At 41.9% G+C, this 21,758-nt stretch overlaps 2 long non-coding RNA genes across 2 annotated transcripts in view; one reads left to right on the top strand and one right to left on the bottom strand.

The window, feature by feature from the left end:
* Positions 1-21,758, bottom strand: part of LOC112550382 — a 47,282-nt gene that overhangs the window by 17,297 nt on the left and 8,227 nt on the right. The window lies entirely within an intron of this gene.
* On the top strand, positions 112-4,154 carry LOC112550381. Its single transcript, XR_003094194.1, has 3 exons — positions 112-249; positions 2,970-3,163; positions 3,958-4,154. It is a non-coding gene; the product is annotated as an uncharacterized LOC112550381 (long non-coding RNA).

Raw genomic sequence — 21,758 nt, forward strand, 5'->3', positions numbered from 1 at the left:
CACTTGTTTTATTATAGATGGCATGAAAGGAGCAGACCCTGCAAATGGAATATGACTAAAGAATAGGCCAGATAAAAGTTATTTCCTCTTTTCTATTTTTATAAAGGTCATCTGAGGCCATCTTTTCAGGTGTTGCCCTTTACAAAAAAAGGGGGAAATTATCCAATTGGTAGACCTTCAAGAGCTCATTCATTTGGAGTAAGTGCCATGCTGGGAGTCATTCTGGTCCTGATTCAATGCCAGTTGAAGGTAAGGAAATATTTTTCATTGACTTCAATATGTTTTGGTCTGGACCTTCTGTGGGATGATGAGTACCAACTGAGAGGTACTGACTGCTATCTACTCCCACTGCATTTCAGAACATGTTTCACAGGATCCCACTTCCAGGATGGCATGATTTAAAATACCATTACACTTGCAGTGAAGGATTTTGCAGTGTGCATTAGGAAGACGTTTAAAATTGCACACAGCTTTATTTTTTTCAATTTGTATCATTTAAAGTAACTTTTCACAGCTGGAGTAATAACCTAGTATGTAGGTTATCAGTGCTTCTCAGTAATTCTTCAACAAAAAGGTGGGAAAAATTGTTGAAACCAAGTGGCTTATGGGAAAGGTTAGCACTCAGAAATCATTTGAAATCAATAAGAAAAAGTTTAAGAATTATCAAAAGATCCCACTTTGGCATTTTTGGGAGATTTTATTTTTTTTATTTTAAAATGACCTTTCCTTTAGAAATGTTAATATCTAACTATAAAAAGAAAACATCTAAAAAATAGTAACCAAAATGTTTCATTTGCTTCAAACTAATGTTTCTATTGTTTATATGTATAAACATTTTAGATTTTGATATTTCTAATTAAAAATATTACTGTATCTACTTAAATATCAGATGACCCTGAACATAAGACAAGCCCCCAATAATTAGATTCTGGAAAATAATTAGATATAGAAAATGTATAAATTTGTTAAAATTTTCCAGGTATTGAATCTAAGCATCAGGGGGTTGTCTTGAATCCTCCCCTCCTCTCCCACCACTGCTATAGCAGGAAAAGCAGTGGCTGATGGGGGGTTACGTAGTCTTTTTGTCCTCTACCATGCCCCGCTGCAGCCTTCCTGTGCCCTCTACCACCCCACCCTTCCACCTCCAGCTCCCCACAGCCCCCCTTCCCTGTACTCCCCCCAGTGTCTGCCTCTCCCCACCACAAACTTCCCCAGTCTCTGCTCCTCCCCCCCACCCATACTTCCCTGCTGCTCTTCTGTCAGATGCCGCTCCATCCCAGAACACAGCACACAAAAGCTCAACTCTTGCCCGGCCATGTGGCAGAGTTGGTGCTGCTGATTGGCTAGGCAAGAGGCAGAGTCTGGGGGGAAGGAAGGGAGTGGGCAAGGGGGAAGAAGCTACAGAGAGGAAGGGAGGGCAGGAGGCTGCTCTGGGTCTGACTCTGGCCCCAACTGAGGCTCAGGGCTAGAGTCAGAGCTGCAGCAGCTGCTTGCTCCCCCCTCCATTTTGTATGCAGATATAAGAGGTGGGGCTTTTACCCCCATACTGACCATGGCTGACCACCACATCTTATATTTGAGTAAATATGATACCATCTTAAAAAAATCCTGTAACGAGGAAATCTGTTCTTCCACAACATTACAGATCATGTCAATCATTTGTATCTGGGTACCCCATCAGGGTCTGTTGGGAAGTTATTGTCACTCCATAACGATATTACCCAGCAGCTATAACCACATGTTCTCAGCTTCAAAGATATTTGTCTTATTTCAGATGTCTAGAAGTCTGCTTTAATGTCACAGAGCTCCTTGACTGGAGAGTGCAGGGCCGGATAAGCAATGCAGAAACATTTCTCAGAGGGTCTATGCATCTCTGTCCACTTCTGTCCATAACAAAAACAAACCATTTTCAAAGCAATGACAGGAGAAAATGATCTTTCAAGGTTGATGCATTTGGTATAGTACAGTATTACCATAAAGGCTCCCATTCATGACAAACTCTCTGACTTAAGCTTGCTTCACTAAAGCTCTCAACAGGATTAGTGCTCAGAGACCTTTCTTGTGCGATTCTGCTCAAGAACTCTAAGGCTGAGGAGGTTTCAGTTAGTAAGGTACTTCCTCTGTTTCCTTATTGTGATAGTTGAATTTCCCTCTCAGGAATTATTCTTATTTATATATATTTACTTAAATTCTCCCAGTATATTGATTGACTGTTTTTATAGAGAAAATATAATACTGATTTAAAAGAGCTAAGGGAAATGTTTATATAAAAAACTAGAACTCTTGGTTCCAAAATGATACCTTTTATTAGCCCAATTATTGGTCTAATAAAAGGTATCATTTTGGAACCAAGAGTTCTAGTTTGTTGTATGTCTTTTTGTCTCAGACCAACAAGGCTACCAAGTACACCCCTGAAGGAAAATGTTTGCCATTTGTTGAGCTTTGAGTATTGCAGATATGAGAGGAATATTCTGAATGTTTATGCACCAATAGATTGAGCTAATTTTATTTTGCACTGCCTGTACATCTCTTTGAAAAGTCCAAATGCATTCACATGAGTACATATTTCTTCCCCTCTGCAAAGATCTACTGGGTTCCATAATCTGGTGATGGTTGTGAAAATCTGTACTAGTGAATATAATTGCACATAATATTATAACACATTGGTGTTCTTTAAGACACTGATTCTGTGAATGCTTGTACCCCTGAAAAACTGTTCCCAAGTGTGCATGAGATAAAAAACTGAGATAATCTGTTTAGACCAGAAGGTGGTGGGACTCATTTGTAAGATTTTGAAAAAGATCTGAATTTAAAGCTTTGTTTCTGTTTTTGCCATATTTTGAACTTTGAGATTTTAAATAGTTTGCAGCCAGCTCTCACTAACTTTAGAAACTTTATTAAATAAGACCTATTCTTTTTTAATTCTTTTTGTTTTATTTTTTTATTTGATTTTACTTTATTTTTTGTAGAAACAGAATATGATTCGAAGTGCACACAATAAGAACTGAATGGGATTACTCACATGATCAAAGTGACTTACATGTATAAGCATTTGAAGAATTAGTGCTTTAGAAAAGGTGCCGTTAATCTACCAATGTCAATCATACAACCTTGCAAGAACAAAAGTGTGTGCCACTAACATACCAGAGGAGAATAATTCCAGGTAAGAATGGACTCATTTTCACATTGTACAAGGACTTTTCTCAATCCCAGCAATAAATAAATAAAAGTTTTAAAAATAGATTTTCAAATGTCATTGCATTGTCCTTTAAATATTCCATTATCTAAAAGGATACTTACTAGACCAAATCCAATAAAATGAACTAGGCATATTAGCTTAGTTCATTGCTTTTAATTAAATAGATTCTGAGCTGGCCTCGCGATGAATTAACAAGGAACAGTTTTCACATCTCATTTGCACCCTTGCTAGGTCAAAGGCTGTGGCAACTGGATGCTGACTAAGTAGCCACAAAGAACTACACATAAGAAGCTAGGTGCAAGTGTTTGTACATCCATTTATTAAGCTCAAAGTAAAACAAAACCAATCCAATGAATGTCAGTCTGAATGCGCTGTACCTCAAACAACATGCAATCAAGAAAGTAATCCTGTATCTCTCATAAGGGCCAGATTTCCTAAGAAAATATTATCCTGACCTTTTTCTTACTGTTGCTATGGAAAGACATGCTTTCCTGGCTTCTGGCAGAGGACCAGTAATTGTATACAAACGGGGCGTTGAACAACTTTAATTGTGCAGCGTACTATTATTTCGGTGTGGGAGGTTTATTATAGGCTCCTGGTACATCATTTAAATGAGATGTGTAAGGAAAAATAATGCATTTAAGTTTGGAAATTTTATTCTCTCTTTAACATTCTCTGATTTGCCTAATAGTCTTTAAAGTTTTTCTGAAGCTGTAAATGTTTTCTGTATTCCTTAATCAAACTCTCCGTTTAAACAGCTGCAACAGAATGCCGCTCTTTTCTGTTTATGGGAACTTCGATGCAATTATTTTACAGAGATGGACTTATTCTAAACAACCCTATCATTTCTCGACTTTCAAATTTCATTAACTTAAGCACAAATCAACAATGACTCTACTCCAGCCTGCCTCTGATATGGTATTTAGAATAAACATGGATGGGTGATCTTTTATTCAATTCCATTACATTGGTGAGTAAATTTAGCAAGTAAATTAGCATAGATTGGGGGAATACAGTTTCTCAGATTCTTAATAATGCTTATATGCTTGCAGAACAACCTACATAGAAAAAAGAACAGGCCATTTCATCCTACTCTACCATGGGAATTGGGAAACGAAAACTTCTCAGAGAAGATTTCTGTAGGTAGCATGAAGGTACCCAAATGATCAGTCAGTAGGTTTTGTCTTACTTATATGGTATTACAGAAACAAATAGATACAGGATGTTTTGTATACTTAAGGCATCTTTACTCTTTCTAAATTATTGTTTTGAGATGAAAGGTGCTGTATAAATGCAAGATATTATTTCTGGGTGTATGTGAATGCTTCATATACACATAAAATAACTACAGCTTGGAAAAAAAACCCAGCTGGTTATTCACTGTCAGTTCTGGAGCCTGGTCCTACTGCTACTGAGATCAAGGGGTACTTTGTTACTGATTGTGTTGGAAGCACAATAAATTCCACATAGTGTTTCTTCTGTGTACTTTCATAAGATTTGAATTCTAATATCCATGAATGTGAGACGTCTTGCAAACTGATTCAACTACCTGAAAAGTTGGATGTGACTTGGACTTCTCTTGCTTTGCTTGTTCTATCCTTTCTTCTTTCCCTTCTTACTTGTTGCTCACAAAACATATTTCACTCTTCCTGCATTCACCTGCAAAGTTCCCAACCTCTCCACTGTTAGTCCTTCTGAGGGATCCATTTCTGCATCACAGCTTTTGGTACACCATCTAGACATATATCTTAGGTATAACAAAAACAAAAATACATATGTTGTTTCCCTTCTCCCCTGCCTCTGAGGATGTGCTGGAGTCATAGTCTGCTATACCACCTTTTGCGTGCACCTACATGTGTGTTTAACTGCATAGTAGATTAATTTGCTGCGGTGTAAAGCATCACTCTACATGTATGAGGCTATTAGACCACAGCAAACTAATTTTCACTGCCATAAGATAGTATTGTCCCTGTACTATCTTACTGCAGTGAATATAGCTGAACCTAATTCATGTATAATCGCTGACCTGGGTGTAAATTACACCTGCTCACCCCAGGCAGCAAGGGACCAGACCTCTGCCCGCTGCCTAGCCACCAGGGCTCCGCTCTTTAGGCACTCTTGTGCCCCAGCCAGCCCCTCTGCCACCCAGTGCCAAAACCCGGAGCCCAGGGCTGACCCCGAAAGCCTGCTGCCAGTCCAGGGCTGCTCTATCTCAGCTCAAACTGCTGCAGTCCCAGGCACACATGACGGCACTCTGCCTGGGAGCAGTTAACTCCACTCCACCATGAACTTCACAGGAGTTTATTTAGTTGATTTAATTGCACTTGTAGATGACTCTTCCACTGTCATATTGTCTATTAGGCTGTATGACAGTGCGGTTGCCTAAGTCTGACCATAAGTGAATGTCTGGTGTTGAGGATGGGGCAGGTTTTAAAAGTCAGGGACTCACATCCCTCCAGCCTTTACCCCTCTCTCCTGCACGAGGGAAGTTGAGCCTTTGGCTAAAGATAGGACAGTCAAGTACCGTAACTCTATATGTCAGATTGCACACACTATTTATGAATGATGTAAAATATTAGTCAGCATAGGGAACAGTACTGTTATTTGCCTTTAAGTACTTAAACAATCCAAACAGAATTTTTACAAGTTCACTCATTAAAAATTATACAAGAGTATTAGGCAAATTGTTGGAATTTAAGAAAAATTGAGATATATACATTGAAATCTTTAAATTGCTTTCTTCAGTATTTAAACACCATTTTATTCTTTGTTAAATTGCTTCTTTAAAAAAGGCATAATTCTTTTCCAGTCCCGGATAGCAAGCCCAGGAGTCAGCCTGCCAGCCTGGGGCTGCTCCTCTCCTGGATCAATGTGCTGCAGAGGGGCGGGCTGGCTGGGGCACGAGGGAGATTCACTGCAGAGCTAACCGGCAGTCAATCCCCACACTGAAGCACCTTCATGCCCCAGCCAGCCCCTCCAGCACCTACACATCTGCTGCTGTGGAGTAAATTAGTTTACTCCAGCCTAATGGAAGTGCACATGTATATGCCAAAACATTTACTGCACAGCTAATTAGTTGACTGTGCAGTGAACATCTCATGTAGATGTTCCTAGTGTGTAGTTAATAATTTGGATAATACTTATGTTCTAGCTCCTGTCTTCATAATTGGTATTGACCAGCAGATACAGAAAACAATGAACATTTATTTTATCACTAATTTCAGCAGATCTGACTCTTATTGCACTGTGGGGAATAATCTGTTCAAAATAAAAAAGACACACTTTTACCTAACCACTTTTAATAGTGGATGCAGAACACCTCATACGGGTTTTTTATATTTGTTAACTTTTTTAATGCATTAGATATCCCACTCTGGTAGCCTGGGCACTGGGGTGAGTGCCTAGAATCCCAGAGACTGAGTGTTCAAGGCCATAGCAGAAGTGTTCATGGTGCAGCGATATTACAGTCTAATGAATCTGTGAATTCTGCTGATTACCTTGTCACAAAGACACAAGAAAGGAACACCTCAGATAAACTTAGCTAGTACTTCAGCTTCCGGTGATGGCTAGCCTGTATGCATTTTGTCTTTCACATGATGCTAGCAGGGCATGGGAAAAATTGAAGAATGCCGACAAGTTGTATTTCACTGGCTGCTACAAGGTTTGCATGAATCAAGTATGCATTTGACATCACTCACGCACAATGCATGGTCTGAAGCAAGCAGACTAAGAAAATCTAGAGATAAAAGTAGGGAAGCAGCAGGGGGGACTGGAGTGAGTGAAGCAAAACATATCAATCTGTGGAAGATGCCTGACTGCATCCAATTGTACTGTCATGATCTTCTGATTTATCCTCCAGAGAGGTAGGTTTGCAATTATACTGTACCAACAGGTACAGAAACTGAGGAAAAAATACATCTTGAGCATAGTTAAAGTTTTGTCAGTTTTATATAAAATCTCCTTCGGGGCCCTCAAGCTTGTGGTAGAATTAAAAAAAAACAACAACCTCAACAGTAGATGTTTTCTGTGGTTCAGAAATGCTAGAAAGGCACAGAGGTTGTTTATACTTAGGGTCCTGAATATGTATAAATGAATTTTTAATGCTGTGAGCTGGGAAATTAGAAATACAACCCATACTAACAATAGCTACAAAGCAGGAGAGTGAATTAAATAATAAATACTCCACTCCTTACCATTTAAAGGGCCTTATTTTATCTTAGTTACTTTTCTGTCAATGAAGAGTAGATGCAATGAAGCAATTAGAATTTTGTGATTATTTGCTGGTGTAAATGAACAATCAGGCTCTTCAGGTTTTGAGTATCTTAAAGATGCTCTTTTCTATACTCCTGTGAGATCAGTAGGCAAGTATAACATTTTTTTTCTGATTTATATTAAGTGATTTGTATGAGGAAGGCTAACATATTAATAGTAGGAGCTAGTAACAAACATCAGCCTCTTGAACCTAGTTTTGTCCAATATGCTAGCAAACCTCTTTTGTGGCAAAAATAACCCTTACAAAAATATATTTTTGTGCAAACCAAAATTTTTAGTGGGGAAATGTAAATGCATTTACATTCTGTTGATATGCTTCTAGGGAATTTAGAAATTACAAATGTAATTGGATCAACTTTCCAAACAGAAATTACTGAAATGTCATTCCTTTTTTTCCAGTTAAAAAAAGCAAAGTCAAAGAAAACAAATAATTTACAAATTAATAGTGAATGATATTCCATTTCACTTCAATGCTGAATTGGTCTGAAATTTCAATGGAAGTTTTTGCATACAAAGTTTTGAATGAAGGGTTTTTCTTTAAAAAGTCACAGGAATATGTTGGTTTTCCATTACTTGTAAGCAACTAAATCACTTCTATGTGACGTGCTAATATCTAATCCCTCAAAATTATCCCGTTATTATGGTTTCCTTTCCACTGTCAGTATTTCCATTTTCCCATTGGCAATTTGTTTCTGCTTTTTTCTGTACACATTTCAGATCTGGTCTTTAGCTCCACTCTGGTCACTTAAGTCATGCTAACAAAATTTCTCACAAAACTCATCCTGGGGTCATGTGAAGCTTTAAAGGCCAAATCCCTCTATAGGCATTTTATTCATTTTAATCTTCTAAGTAAGGACTAAATGTAAAGTAAGGAAGGATACAGCATTTAGATCATATTTTAGTGGGAGGGGGAGAGAGGGTGAGTCAAAGGCACTCCGGTACTTATTAGAGAACGTCATCTCCATCTTGTCACCAAACACAAGTTAAAACAGTGTGAGTGACCATCTGGTTAGGGACTAATGGATAACCTGGGGTCTCTCTTCCACAGAAGTACTTTTAGCAACTTTGCAAAGGACACACCTGGGAGGAAAACCAATTGAAAATTAGCTAGTCCTGTCACAAATCCTATGAAGCAGTTATTATATTTTCTGGGCATGTGTACATGAGCCACTTACTGCTCAGTAGCCTAATAACTCTATGCAGTAGTGTGCTGGTCAAAAACCGTGCTGATATGCTACTGCACAGTGATATTAGGCTACTGTGCAGTAAGCGTCACAAAAAACATACACTGGCACTACTGCGCAGTAACTGTAGTTACTGTGCATTTACTTAGTACTTCATTAAGCAAGTACTAAACTAAATGCACAGTAAATACCATGTATTAGTGCACCCTCTACGAACCAAATGCTGCTGTGAATTGGACACAGTATCCAAAGTTCATTAACATGACTTCATTTAATGCTTGATTACTTCTTTTTCTTAGTACATTCAAAATAAAGCAATCCAAAGACCTTTCTAGCTTTCCCTGTCACCACCTGACAATGTATCTCTTTCAAGGAGTTTTTGTTTTCATAACTGCTTGAGATGAAAGGAGTATAGTCATATCCACAGGTAAAGCTTCTATGATAAATTTCTACTGCCATTTGGGCAAGAAGGAGTGCCTTTCTTCCCAAGATTGTATTGACTATTTTTGAACTCATTGATAAAACAGGTTGTGTGCCTGGCTTCAAAATACTGCCAGCTCTGCGTGCCGTCTGGTTTAACAATGAATCCAATACCAAGTGTTCTATTTATGACAGAGGCCTTATGAAAAGCTCTGCTTTTCAAACTAATGAATAGTATTTTGTTCATCCTTTTACTGTGAAGGTGTCATTCCAATGAAGCAGGATTATGGCTGTTGTGCTTTTCTCTTTAAGCATAGCAAACATCTTGTGCAAGTTCACCAGTGGGAAGTCAAATGAAAAGGCAAGTGCTTTGTGCAGGAGAATTAAAGCTGAAAGCAGGGGTGTAAGAAATAATAAAAGTGTAATAGAATTGGCATGCAAGGGAGAGAGATAAATTTCATCTGATTTTGTAGGCTGAGGTATTACAACCCTCAAATTCCACATGACTGTAACCCTACTAAAGCTGTAAGATCTTGTACCTGAAAAGTATTGCTTGATCTTAACTAGGTTGGTGACTCAGTGTCTACAGCACAGTCTGTTTTGGAACAGGCTTATGGATAATCTGAAAGTCAATGAAGTACCAAGCCAAAATTAGTTTTGAGTTGCATGCAGGCAACCTTAGCAAACTGTGAACAGAATTTGTCCAGTTGTTTTTAGTGCATGATCAAAGCAAGTCAGTGGACTTATACATACCCAGGTAATCAAGTACATGACAAAGCTATGGAAAATGCAAAGACATTTTTTTTTTTTTTGCCTCCAGAGAGCACAATTTGTCCTGTAACCATTACCTGGAAGGCAAGGAAGAAAAGAAGGATGACTACACTACCCAGAGAAGGAGTAGCATAATGAAGAGGGGGTGCTTAGGGCTGTGTGTAGATGAAACGAGGGGCGTGTGTACATGACACTTTAAAGTGGGCTAAATGCTTTTGCACTGCTTTAATGGTGTCAGTGTTTGCACACCTCGGTTTCGTATCGCGTCTTAATTCCAGTTGCTGTAGAAAATTCAGTGGCATAATGCACCTTAAATGACTTGGGGTGCATCCCAAGTTTGCTGCCCCTACAGCTGCTGAGCGAAGCCCTGCAGGCAGCCTGACAGCAGCCTGGGAAAGCAGGCTTCGCCCAAGAAAAGGGGCAAGCCTGATGATTTTTTTTTTTTCCCCTGGAGCCTGCCTGCCTGTCTGAGCTGTGCAGGGGCCCGGTGCTTCCCTCCACAGCTGCGGTGCTCCCCAGGACCATCCCAGCCAGGTGCCTGTGGGTGGGTGCTGCCTGGGGAGGGGGGCTGCCTCTGCCGTGGAGGGAAGCACCAGCCCAGGGATCACTCTGCCTGCCAGCAGCTTGTCCTCCCCTCCCCACTGCCAGAGAGACAGGTAAGTGCAGGGTGTGTGCACAACACAGGGGTTTTTAAACCCACCACTTCAATTTAGGACCCCCGTTTCATCTACGCATGCCCTAGGGCACCAGCCCCAGGCACCAACCCTGAGGGGAGGACACAAAAACAGTGGCAGCTGTAATACTGGCCCTGTCACTGCCAGGTTGCCAGGAGCATGGCCTCTGATGCTGTCCTGTGCTTAGCTGCTACCCAGGGTCCTGAGGCATCCAGTTATGGCTCTTCAGGGGAGAGAGAAATTTCCTAATGAAGGTGAAAATTGCAAAAAGCTAGATTTTCGGTATTGCTGTGCTGATTTACTTACCAGCTGAGGAACTGGACTGCTTATTAATCAAGGAGGCTGTTATATCTTTTGATCTTTACACAGCAACATTTCAAAGCAATTGTATGGGCATTTACTAAGTGTTAAAAGGGAACACAACACAATTCCTGTGTCTTACAGTATCTCATTAAATGATTGTTTTTGCGCTGGGGTGGATTAACATTCATTGGGGCCCTGGACCTGGGGCCCCTCTCCACGGCCCAGGGTCCCCCTGACCTGCGTCCTGTCCCATAGCCGTTGGCTCCATCCACAGCCAGTGCAGCCGGAGCAACAGTCAGAGTGGGATGTACTGCCCCCCAGGCCAGCTGTGGTTGCCCCTGCCTGCAGGCCCATGCTGGGGCTGGCACTGGGGGTGCAGAACCACTGCCCACTGGGCGCATGCAGCGCAGACCAAGTCCCAAGGCAGCCCCTTGCCTCACCGCAGCTCAGTCCAGCTGAGGCTCCCAGGCAATGCCCAGGATCAGGCTTGGGCTGGGCTGGGACCTGGCTGCACTGGGGCCACCCTGCCACTGGCAGGTCCTATCCATGCATTGTGCCTGGCTCCGCTCCCTGATGGCAGCGGCTTCAGCCATTTCCAGGGCTCTGGCATGGGTTTGTGCCCCACCCAGTACCCAGCAGCCATGGCCTGCCATATTGCACACGCCCAGTTTGGACCGGCCCGGCCACAGTTTTCGACTGTGCCAGGCCAGGGGCCTCTGGGCCCAGCCCCAGCTGGCCCATGCATTAATTCTCCTATGCTTAGAGCGTTTATCAGTAGCCCTGATTACTGTTTCTGAAACTGGGTGCCTGGGAGAACCTCAGGTTGGATGAGTAGCTAATACTGCCAGATGACACTTGCATGTAATTCTAGGAGACAGTAGATACTATATTGGTAAATTTTCTAGAGCTCTCCTGGGTTAATCAATTGGTTTGAATGAGACCTCTCTCAAAGATTCCCTGTACTTAAGCAGTTACAGAACCTTTCCATAGCAGCATTTAACACTTGTCAGCCTTCCACTCATTTTTTTTAAATACTCAAAGTGGAGATCATCACTTACATGGGGTATTATCTGACAAAAAATAATGGGGGTTCCACTATTATGTGGATGACACTCAAATGCAGTTTGTCAAATTCTAACATTGCACTTTCTTCAGTTGCTTGCTAAATGATTGGAATTCATTTTGGATGGACAGAAAGTCAATAAGCTTTACTTCAATCTGTTTCCAACTGAATTGCTGTTGATTGGTACATGACATTAGAACAGAAGGGCAATTTTTCTATGCTTGCATTTTGATGGGCTAGATCTTGAAACTTAACTTGTTCAGGCATGTTACAGTTGCTTCAAGACTGATATTTTATCATTTTAAGGATGAAGCAAATGGGATGTTCATTAGCTGCAGATGATTGGAGATCATTATTTGTACTCTCATTACAAGTAGGCTTGATTAGTGCAGGGCTTTTTGTGTTGGCCTTTCTGTCAGTGATGTACCCTCTCCACCACTTGGAATTCACTGGACAGACTAAAATTACTGATCATATTGCTCCTGTGGTGCAGGCTTGCAGTGGCTTTCTGTTTGACAGTGAGCAGTTGCCATGGAAATAATTGTGGTGTCACACATTCAGTGTTATGATTTCAAAAGAAGATCATGTAAAGTGGAAAAGGAGGACTGTGAGAATGCTATATTCTGGATACCTAGCAAATGTGGCAAAGGAAACAGTGAAAAACACTTACAAAATGAACTCATCCTCAGGTCATTCTCTCTATAGCTTTTCTATATAGATCTTCAATTAGCTTTTAAGGTCGAATCCCAGCTTTGTCTTCAATATTTCTTTTCATTGGGAACTCCTCCTCCATTGCCATAGGCACTCAGGAAAGCTCTCTTTATTAGCCTTTTTGCTGTTCAGCACTGTCACCATTTTGCTGAAGAGACAGCAGCATTTCCATGGCATTCTGCTATAAATGTCACAGCTGCTGAGGGCTGTACCAGGTACAGCAGGTGGCATCAAACATGCATTTTGCCCCAAATGCTGTAAAAATTTTGAAACACGGTTTACATGAAATATGGATACTTAGTGATAATACTTCTAGCAATTATGTTTTGGCATTAGAGCCAAGTGGGTTAAAAGAGGGGTAAGAGTGGCTGTATATTTTGCTGACAGCTTTTGATCCCGGAGGGCATTTTTACATGTGCTCCTGATGCAGCACCGGGCATGTTTAATTAATGAACAGTGCTAATGAAAGTGCCCGCACGTCACATGTATCAGTGGCGCAGTGCACCTCTGCGCTGAGAAAATGGCAGCACGTTCCTTCACTGTAAGCTTGATGAGCAGAAGCAGGTTAGCAGGGAAAAGGAAACCTTTTGAGTCAGGAGCAGTGAACAGATTAGTTTACAGGGGACTTTGCTAGGGAAGGTCTGTTTGGAGAGTGGGGCAAAAAGAGAGAGTTGGTAGATTAAGATAACCAGGGAAATGGCTGGAGGACACTGCAATACTAGAGCCACTGCCACTGCCAGCTCTTCCCCTGCTTGCACCTGTGAGACAGAACCACTCACCATCGAAGCATCCACCCCGGTCCTGGTTTGGCACTGTGGAGACTACTGCATCTTTCAGGTTTCTTATAGTGACAGCCAGGTCTGCAATGTGAATGGTTTCTCCTAGCAGTGTCCCCCAGGGACCAAGAAAGAGAACTGCAGGAGGAGGCAGAGATGCTCCAAATCTTTCTCTGCCATGAGGACTAAATCAATTCAGTGCTGGAGGAGACCTGTAGGACTGTGGAGGAAGGATCGCCAGAGGCAGTGCAAGAGAAGGAAAAGGACTTGGACTCCCAGGGAGGTGGAAGCTGGAAGCATGTGACCTCTGGCAACAAGCAAAAGTTTTCATCTCCACCTGCAGCAGTTTGCCTAGAAAACAGATATGGGGTAGGGCTGTGCGAAACTGCAGTGTTTCGTTTTGACTTCCGTTTCACTGTTTCAAAGGGACAGTGTTTCGTGTTGCTGTTTGAAGTACTGTTCCATTTCATTTCATATCTTCATAGATGCATAGATGCTCGGGTTGGAGGGGATCTCAACAGATCATTGAGTCTGACTCCCTTTTGAGGCAGGAAAGAGTGCTGGGGTCTCGCTGTTTCAACGCGTTTTGACGTTTTACCCATAGGCTATAATGGGGAATAATGACAGTGCCTATAACTTTGTCATTTCTTTCATGATTCAAATGAAAGCAGCAGGGATGGTAGCCCCTGATGAGGCCAAAAGCTTGCCATGTTTCAAGGATATAGGTGCAGGGGTTTCTGGGAAACTGCACCTCAAACTGTTCAGAGCAAAACTCATGTCACTAGTAAGAGTGAAGGCACAGGGGGGTGAAAACATCAGGCATGGTAGCCCCTGATGAGGCCAAAAGCTTGCCATGTTTCAAGGATATAGGTGCAGGGGTTTCTGGGAAACTGCGCCTCAAGGTGCTGACAACCAAAACTCATATCACATGTGTGTGTTAAGGGGGAGCGGGGTGAAAACAGCAGGCATGGTAACCAAATGCGCTGATGGAAAATACGTAGGAGACAACAAGCAACAACTTCACACCAGAATGAGCACACACCGAAAATCTATCAAAGACAAGAACACCCGACTACCTGTCTCCAGTCTCCCAGGCCTGATCCTCAAAGGGAGTTTACAAACCACTTTTCACAGACAAGCCTTTGAACTCCACTTCATCAACTTGTGATGCAGGGGTGGCTCGCACACGATCTCTTTCCTGTGTGGTAACAGCTAATGTAGAGCCCATCATAGTGTAGGTATAGTTGGGTTATTTTTGTCCAGGTGCATCACTTTGCACTTATCTATATTGATTTTTATCTGCCATGTAGTTGTCCAATCACTCTATGATGCCAGATGCTTCTGTAGTTCCTCAAAGTCTGCCTTAGTCTTTATCCCTTTGACTAATTGTGAGTTATGTACAAATTTGGCCATGTTGCTACTCATCTTTTTTCCAAATCACTTATGAATATGTTAAACAGCACTGGTCCCAACACAGATCCCTGGGAACCACATTGTTTACCTCTTTCTACTCTATTCAGCATTGCAGCATTGATGAGGCCTCACCTGAAGTACTGTGTTCAATTTTGGGTGTCTCACTTCTAGAATGATATGGAGAGTTTGGAAAGAGTCCAGCACAGAACTACAAAAAAGATTAGGGGTTTGGGAAGCATGACTTATGTGGAAAGGTTGCAAGAACTTGGGTTATTTAGTCTGGAGAAGAGAAATCTGAGGTTGGATTTGATAACAGTCTTTTAATACCTGAAGGGCAATTACAGAGAGGATAGCTATAGGGGACAGGACTAGGAGCGATAGCCTCAAGTTGTAGTAGAGGAAATATAGTTTGGTAATATGGTAATCCTTGCCTTTGTACTTGTGCATGTGTATCTCTAATGGAAATCTTTGGCACTGTTCTGGGATTCAGAATACAATTCCTGATCTAGTACAGATTTTTAAGTGATTGATAACAAATGTCCCTATCCTTCTCCATCTGTAAAATGCAGATGATAATATTTCCCTACATCATAGATTCATAGATTCATAGATGCTAGGGTCAGAAGAGACCCCATCAGATTATTGAGTCCAACCCCCTTCCCTGGGCGGGAAAGTGCTGGGGTCAGATGACCCCAGCCAGATGTATATCCAGCCTTCTCTTAAAGACCCACAAGGTAGAGGAGAGCACCACATCCCGTGGAAGCCCATTCCAAATTCTGGCCACCCTTACTGTGAAGAAATTCTTCCTGATGTCCAGCTTAAATATGCTTTCTGTCAGTTTGTGACCATTGTTCCTTGATACCCCAGGAGGTGCCCTGGTGAACAGAGTATCTCCAATTCCTTGCTGCTGCCCCCTCATTGAATTTGTAGGCAGCCACAAGATCACCTCTCAGCCTTCTCTTTCAGAGGCTGAAGAGATCCAGATCCCCTAGTTTCTCCTTATAGACCTTGGCCTGCAAAGCCTTAACCATATGAGTGGCCCTTCTCTGTACCCTCTCTATGTTATCCACATCCTTCTTAAAGTATGGCGTCCAAAACTGGATGCAGTACTCCAACTGTGGTCTGATCAATGCCAAACAGAGGGGAAGTATCACCTCTTTGGATCTATTCAACATGCATCTTCTGGTGCTTGATAAAGTACGGTTAGCTTTGCTGATGATTTCATTACACTGATGACTCATGTTCATCTTGGAGTCCACTATGACTCTGAGATCCCTTTCTGCTTCTGTGCTGCTGAGAGATTAATTGCCCAGCCGGTAAGTGTGCTGGATATTTACCATCATGCATATGATATTTACTAGCACACATATGATATATTTATCATAAGGGTGTTTGTAAAAAAACATACATTAGTAATTCTGAGGCACTTGCTTACCACATTTATGGGACTATTTAAGTATCTAGATAGCTTTTAATTTTAATTAGAGGTGCACTGATACATTAGTCCCCTATTGCATCAGCACCAATATAAGGAAAATCAACTGTATCTACAATTGGGTTTTTTTGGCTGATGTGACTGATAACGTGGCCAATAAATGCTGCATGCATGCAAGAGACCAGGAGCACAGCTTGGCAGCATGGAGAGCAGCTGCGTTTGGCTGGTAAGTCTGTTGTGGGGGAAGGGACGAGAGGGGAGAGAAAGGACATGGTGGGGGAAGACCAAGGCCTCCATGGTGAGGGAGGGAGTGGGGTTGTGGCTGGGGCAGGGGCAGGGGCAGGGGCAGGGGCAGGGACAGGAGCTGCCCATCCATGGTGGAAGATGGGACTGAGCTGTGCATGAAGAGTGGGGGCAGCTCCTGCTGCTGCACATACCCCCAGAAAGGCATGGGGGTTGTGCCCCCAGATCTGCATACAAGGTGAGGGTGGGCTGGAGGCAGGGGCTGGGGCAATTCTCGGTTGTTCCTGGTGAGGTTTTTGGGCCAGGCTGCACTCAGGGCAGGTGGCGGCAGCACTGGGAAGGGGGCTGGGGGAGCTATGGGGAATTTTGGGGTGGCTGCATCCCCCCATAGACTCCCTCCCCATGCCACTGCCACCCGCCCTGAGCACAGCCCGGCCCAGCCGGGAAGAGCTTGGCACTGCCCAAGCTCTAGCCCACAGCAGCAGCCCACCCTTACCCTGAATGCAGATCAGGGAGCACATGTTCCCCATGCCCTCCTGGGGTCTGTGCAGCAGCAGGAGATTCCCACCCCCTCCCTGCACCCCCCAGATGAGCTGCTGGTGGCTCTGTACCATGTCCTGCCCTGGCGGTGCAGTGTCTGCCCCAGCTGCATTCCCTCCCTCACTGTGGGGGCCTCAATCTCCCCCCACCCCTTCTCCCCCAACAGACTTACCAGCTGGATGCTGAACTCCAAGCTGCCCAGCTGCATATCAGCAATCGGACTGGTATCAGCTGATATGGCTCGTTAAAATTGGCCATCGGTATTGGCCCAAAACATCTTTACTGGTGCAAGCCTACTTTTCATTAGCATAATTTACCCCTGGTGTAACAGCACAGATGTCACTGGAGTTGCAAAAAGTTTTTCCCCCCCTTCTGTTGAATTTCAATATTTTCCAAGGCTATTACCTTTGAGGTTTTCTGTTTCTGACCTTTGTTGCAACTCAAAGGAAAAGTTCAGGTTCCCTTGGATATGTACCATAATATTGCCAGCAAACACTAGAACCCGTTCTGTATTTCTAATATGTATCACCAATCCCTGTTTTCTCCAGTATTTTGGTTTTGTGTATAATAATCAACTTTCTCCTGGTGAGTATGCATGTAAGAATGAGTTCTGTTACTCATGGAGGATCTTTTATTTCTGAAGAGAATTCAAAGGAAGAATGAGAAATTTTTCACTTTATGCAAAGCTGGGAAAATGTACAAATTTTCATTGCTATTAAAATACCCTAAAAACAAAGTTATTAAACCTAGTTTACAAAGTAATTACTAGAGGTGTGAAAATGATCTATGCACAGGTGAGCACAAGTGATCTAACCTTGTTTGAGCAAGAAAATTAAGCCAGGTTAACTGCAGTTACTAGATAACATGAGGCTTGTGATCATGGGAATTGTTATTTGGGATATAATTCATTGTCTTAAAGGATCATAGCATAATTAATGCAGTAAACATGGTTTTCTCAAAACAGATCTTGTCAAATAAACTAGAAACAGTTTTTTGATAAGATTACAAATGTTGTTGTCAAGGTAACTGTTGATGTAATATGCTTAGACTTCTGTAAGGCATTTGACTCAGTCCCACATGACACTGAGAAAAAAATACTACACAAAAATCAATATAGCCTACATTAAGTGATTTAAAACTATAGCTCTTTGGGAATGCCAGTTTGTCCAAAACATTTTTTTTTCTGGTTAAGGGTAATTTTTGATGATTTCTTTTCAACTCAAAACAAATTTAAAGGAAGGTTTGCAGTTATCAGAATGTTTCATTTAATGTCTTCAAAATGAATAATTATAGTTTTATAATTCAAAATGATTTTTGCTTATGAATATAACCTATTTATGTTTTAAAATATTAGGAGGGTCCAAAAGAAAATGAAATCTTTCAAAACTATTAAAATGAACTAATTTTTTCTTTTTGATTTTTGTTTGGAAAAAAAATGTAAGATTTCAGCATTTCAACCAGTCAGATTGCAAACAATTTTTAAAATCTCGTATTTTTTTTAGGGATGAGAGAACATTTTCTGTCCAGAGATAATTGAAACTTGGTTAATCCAATAGATATAAAATGTGATTATAAATTTAAGTAATAAATCATAGAGTTTGTTTCCAATTTGATCGTACAGAGATCTGTTCTTGACACTATATTATTCAATATCTTTAACAAAGTGAAAGTTGTATCTTTAGTAATAAAGAATTTAGGTTACAGTTTAGTAGTCAGTATCCTGAAATATATTGTGACACTGCAAAGGGTTTAGGAGCCTCAGTAGATAACCAAACAGCTTTGATCTCTCAAGTGTGATGCTGTAGTTACGGGGTAAAGTGATACTTAGATATATAAATGGACTTATCAAGTCAGAATCAGGCTATGGTATTACCTATCTACATTGCATTGGCAAGACTGGCTCTGGAATACTATATCTACTTTTAGTATCTATACATCAAAAATTGAAAGCACTCAGAAAAGAAGGCATCAAGCTCTAGTAATACCAGCCTTATAGACTTAAGAAGCTCAGTCTGTTTAATTCTGTCTGAGGGATGGTTAGGAGGTGAATCACAGTCTATAAGAACTAGCATGAGGAAGAGATTTTAGGTAGCATGTTGCCTTTATTTTAGAAGAGAAAGTTGTAACAGGATGCAATGGTTGGAAGATGAAGCCTGACAAATCAAGACAAGAAAGAAGGCTTGCATTGAGCCCGGAGGGTGATTAACCCCTGGCACAAGTTGAAACAAGGATGTTTTTCTAGGGCTATGATGGATTTTTCACCATTTGGAGTTTTGAAATTAAGAATTGGTATTTTTAAAGATGTGGTCTAGCTCAAACATAAATTTGGGATAGGTACAGAAATTATTGGATTAGACTCTGTTCTGTGTCATGTTTCAGTAAAGTGTATTATAATAGTTCTTTTTGGCCATAAATTCTATGATTTTAAGAAAAGACCGATTTTAAAATGTTTTATTTTGAAATTTTAACTAGCACAAGCTTCTGTGCAGACAGTCTTACTTCCAAGTAGCTTATTTGGGTTTACTTTAAGTCAATTGGGAATTGATTTCAGTCTATCAGCAAAGGGTTTTACATTAGTTTAACTAAACTTGTTTCAGAAAAGATTTAAGTTACCCCAAAGAAGTTTGCTTATGTGGCTAAGCCTTAGATTTATAACTTTTCAAAGTGTGGCCATGCTTATTTATGGATTTGGATGGAAACTATGAACTATCATTTTGCAGTTCTCAGGTAGAGGTCATGAATCCTTGAACTCTTGGTGACACTGAGTCTTTTTGTAATCATTTGAACCCAGTTCTCAGAGGTTGTTTTGTACAAAACAGCCAGAAAAATATTGGTGACTCAGCAGTCTGCTATAACTCACCCACAAACGTTAAGATTATTAACCTAATAACATCCTATCAAGAATGAACTTTAACAAAGGAATAATTAACTAAAATATAACCCCACTCTCTTCAGAGAACACTGTTTTGTTTTTGGCTCCTGCATATGCACCTCTTGTAATTGATTTTCATCCTTCTCTGATTTTAACTGTTCAGACTGAATAGGTCTTTTACTGATAGGAGGCTTTCCATACAGCTCCACATCTTTAAAAATGAAGCACTGCACTGCCCGTTCGTGCTGTTGACTCTTGCATATAGAACAAAATTCATATCAATGGCAAAATTTCCTTTAACTTTATTGGGGCTAAGAATTAATTGACATTCTGATACATTTTCCCAACCAGGGCTTTCTCACCATATAATAAAAATTAATACGAGGGAAAAGGTAGCTACCAGAGGAACTTCCAGAGGAGATCAGCTGAGTCCACATGTCACCAGAATTAGAAAATGCTCCAAAACATTCCAGTCTGACAAAGTTCTTTCATCATAACCAGAACAACTTTCACATCATCAGCTATCCATTTTCAATGACCCTGTAAATCATCGAACAAGTCATCAAACAAGATTACCATAAACAGTGTTCAGGTTTTTTTGTTTGTTTGTTTTTAATCCTGGAGAGTTGTAATAATCACCAGGTTAACATCAACTCTGATCCTTCCTCCTTGTTCTCAGTGCATTTCAGCATGAAAACCACCTCCTGTAGTGAAGTGACATGGTTCTCCCACTCTTAAATCAGGTCCTGGGTTGCAGTTCCTTGTGTATCCCTTATGATTCATCTTGGCAGGTTGGTTTATGTCTATACCCTACAATTCTGACCTATGACAATGACAATGGCAGTTAGCAGTGGCTTGAAAATAAGACTGTCCTGTCTAGAAAAATATGGAGAATTCAAAGTTTATTTTTGTCCCACTGTCGCAGGGAGAGACAAAAGGGAGGACCCAAATGGGCAAGGGGGGAACCCCAGGAGAAGGAGTCCGGGGAAGAACAGGGAGAAAAAAACAAAAGTAAAAGGGAACACTCACCTACAGCAAGACCCGTGGTGGTGCGGGAACACCAGGAGGAGCCCATGCAAGTCATCAGCCGCGCCTTTATATAGCTGCGGCCGGCTGGTGATGTCAGCGGCGATCACCAGTAGGTGGAAATAAAGCGGGCGGCCAGCAAAGAGGTGGGGCATCAGACGCCAGGGGAAACCCCAGTCAGAGGGACCTCCATTAAGCTCCAAGCAGAGCGAGCAGGGCCAGAAGTGGTGTTCCCCAGCCAGGGAGGATCCAACGCCTTGCGGGGTGAGCCAGAAGCCACTGGCTGCAGCAAAGACGCCAAGGCCCTAGGAGCGGGAGCTCCCATGTGAAGAACTGAAGAACAGGAGGGAAGAGCCCGGAAGGACCCTAATTCCCATGGCCGTCGTGGAGGAGGGGGAGAGGCCAACCCATGACCCAGCATCTGACCAGGTGGGACGGTGGAGGGCCTCAGGGGATCCGAAGATATAGGAGCCGGGGCGGCAAGAGAAAGGAAGCCCGTGGGGAGCCATGGGTACCAAGACCATGTGGGGAGCTGAGGATAGTCTCATAAAAGTCAAGGGGGACCAGGGTTTGTCTGGCTAGGCCTTAGGGGCCAGATGTGGGTACTGGGGGGTACTGAGAGGTGTGTCTAGAACGCTCTTTTCTTTTAAGGTTTTGTTGTGCTATGGTTTGTGTTTCCCACGTCTGAAGGGGTTGAGTATCAGGGCACCAGGGGAGACCCAATGGTGGTATGAGCCTCAGGCTCAGGGTTAGCATTAAGAAAAATCAAGGTGCTCGGTAACCTAGGAGACACTAGGGGCCCGTCACTTGGGAGCTTGGCCACAGGAACAACGGTGACCTGCCAGGCTGAGTATAA

This window comes from Alligator sinensis, unplaced genomic scaffold (assembly GCF_000455745.1).
Source record: "Alligator sinensis unplaced genomic scaffold, ASM45574v1 scaffold43_1, whole genome shotgun sequence".
Classification (NCBI taxonomy): Eukaryota; Metazoa; Chordata; order Crocodylia; family Alligatoridae; genus Alligator; species Alligator sinensis.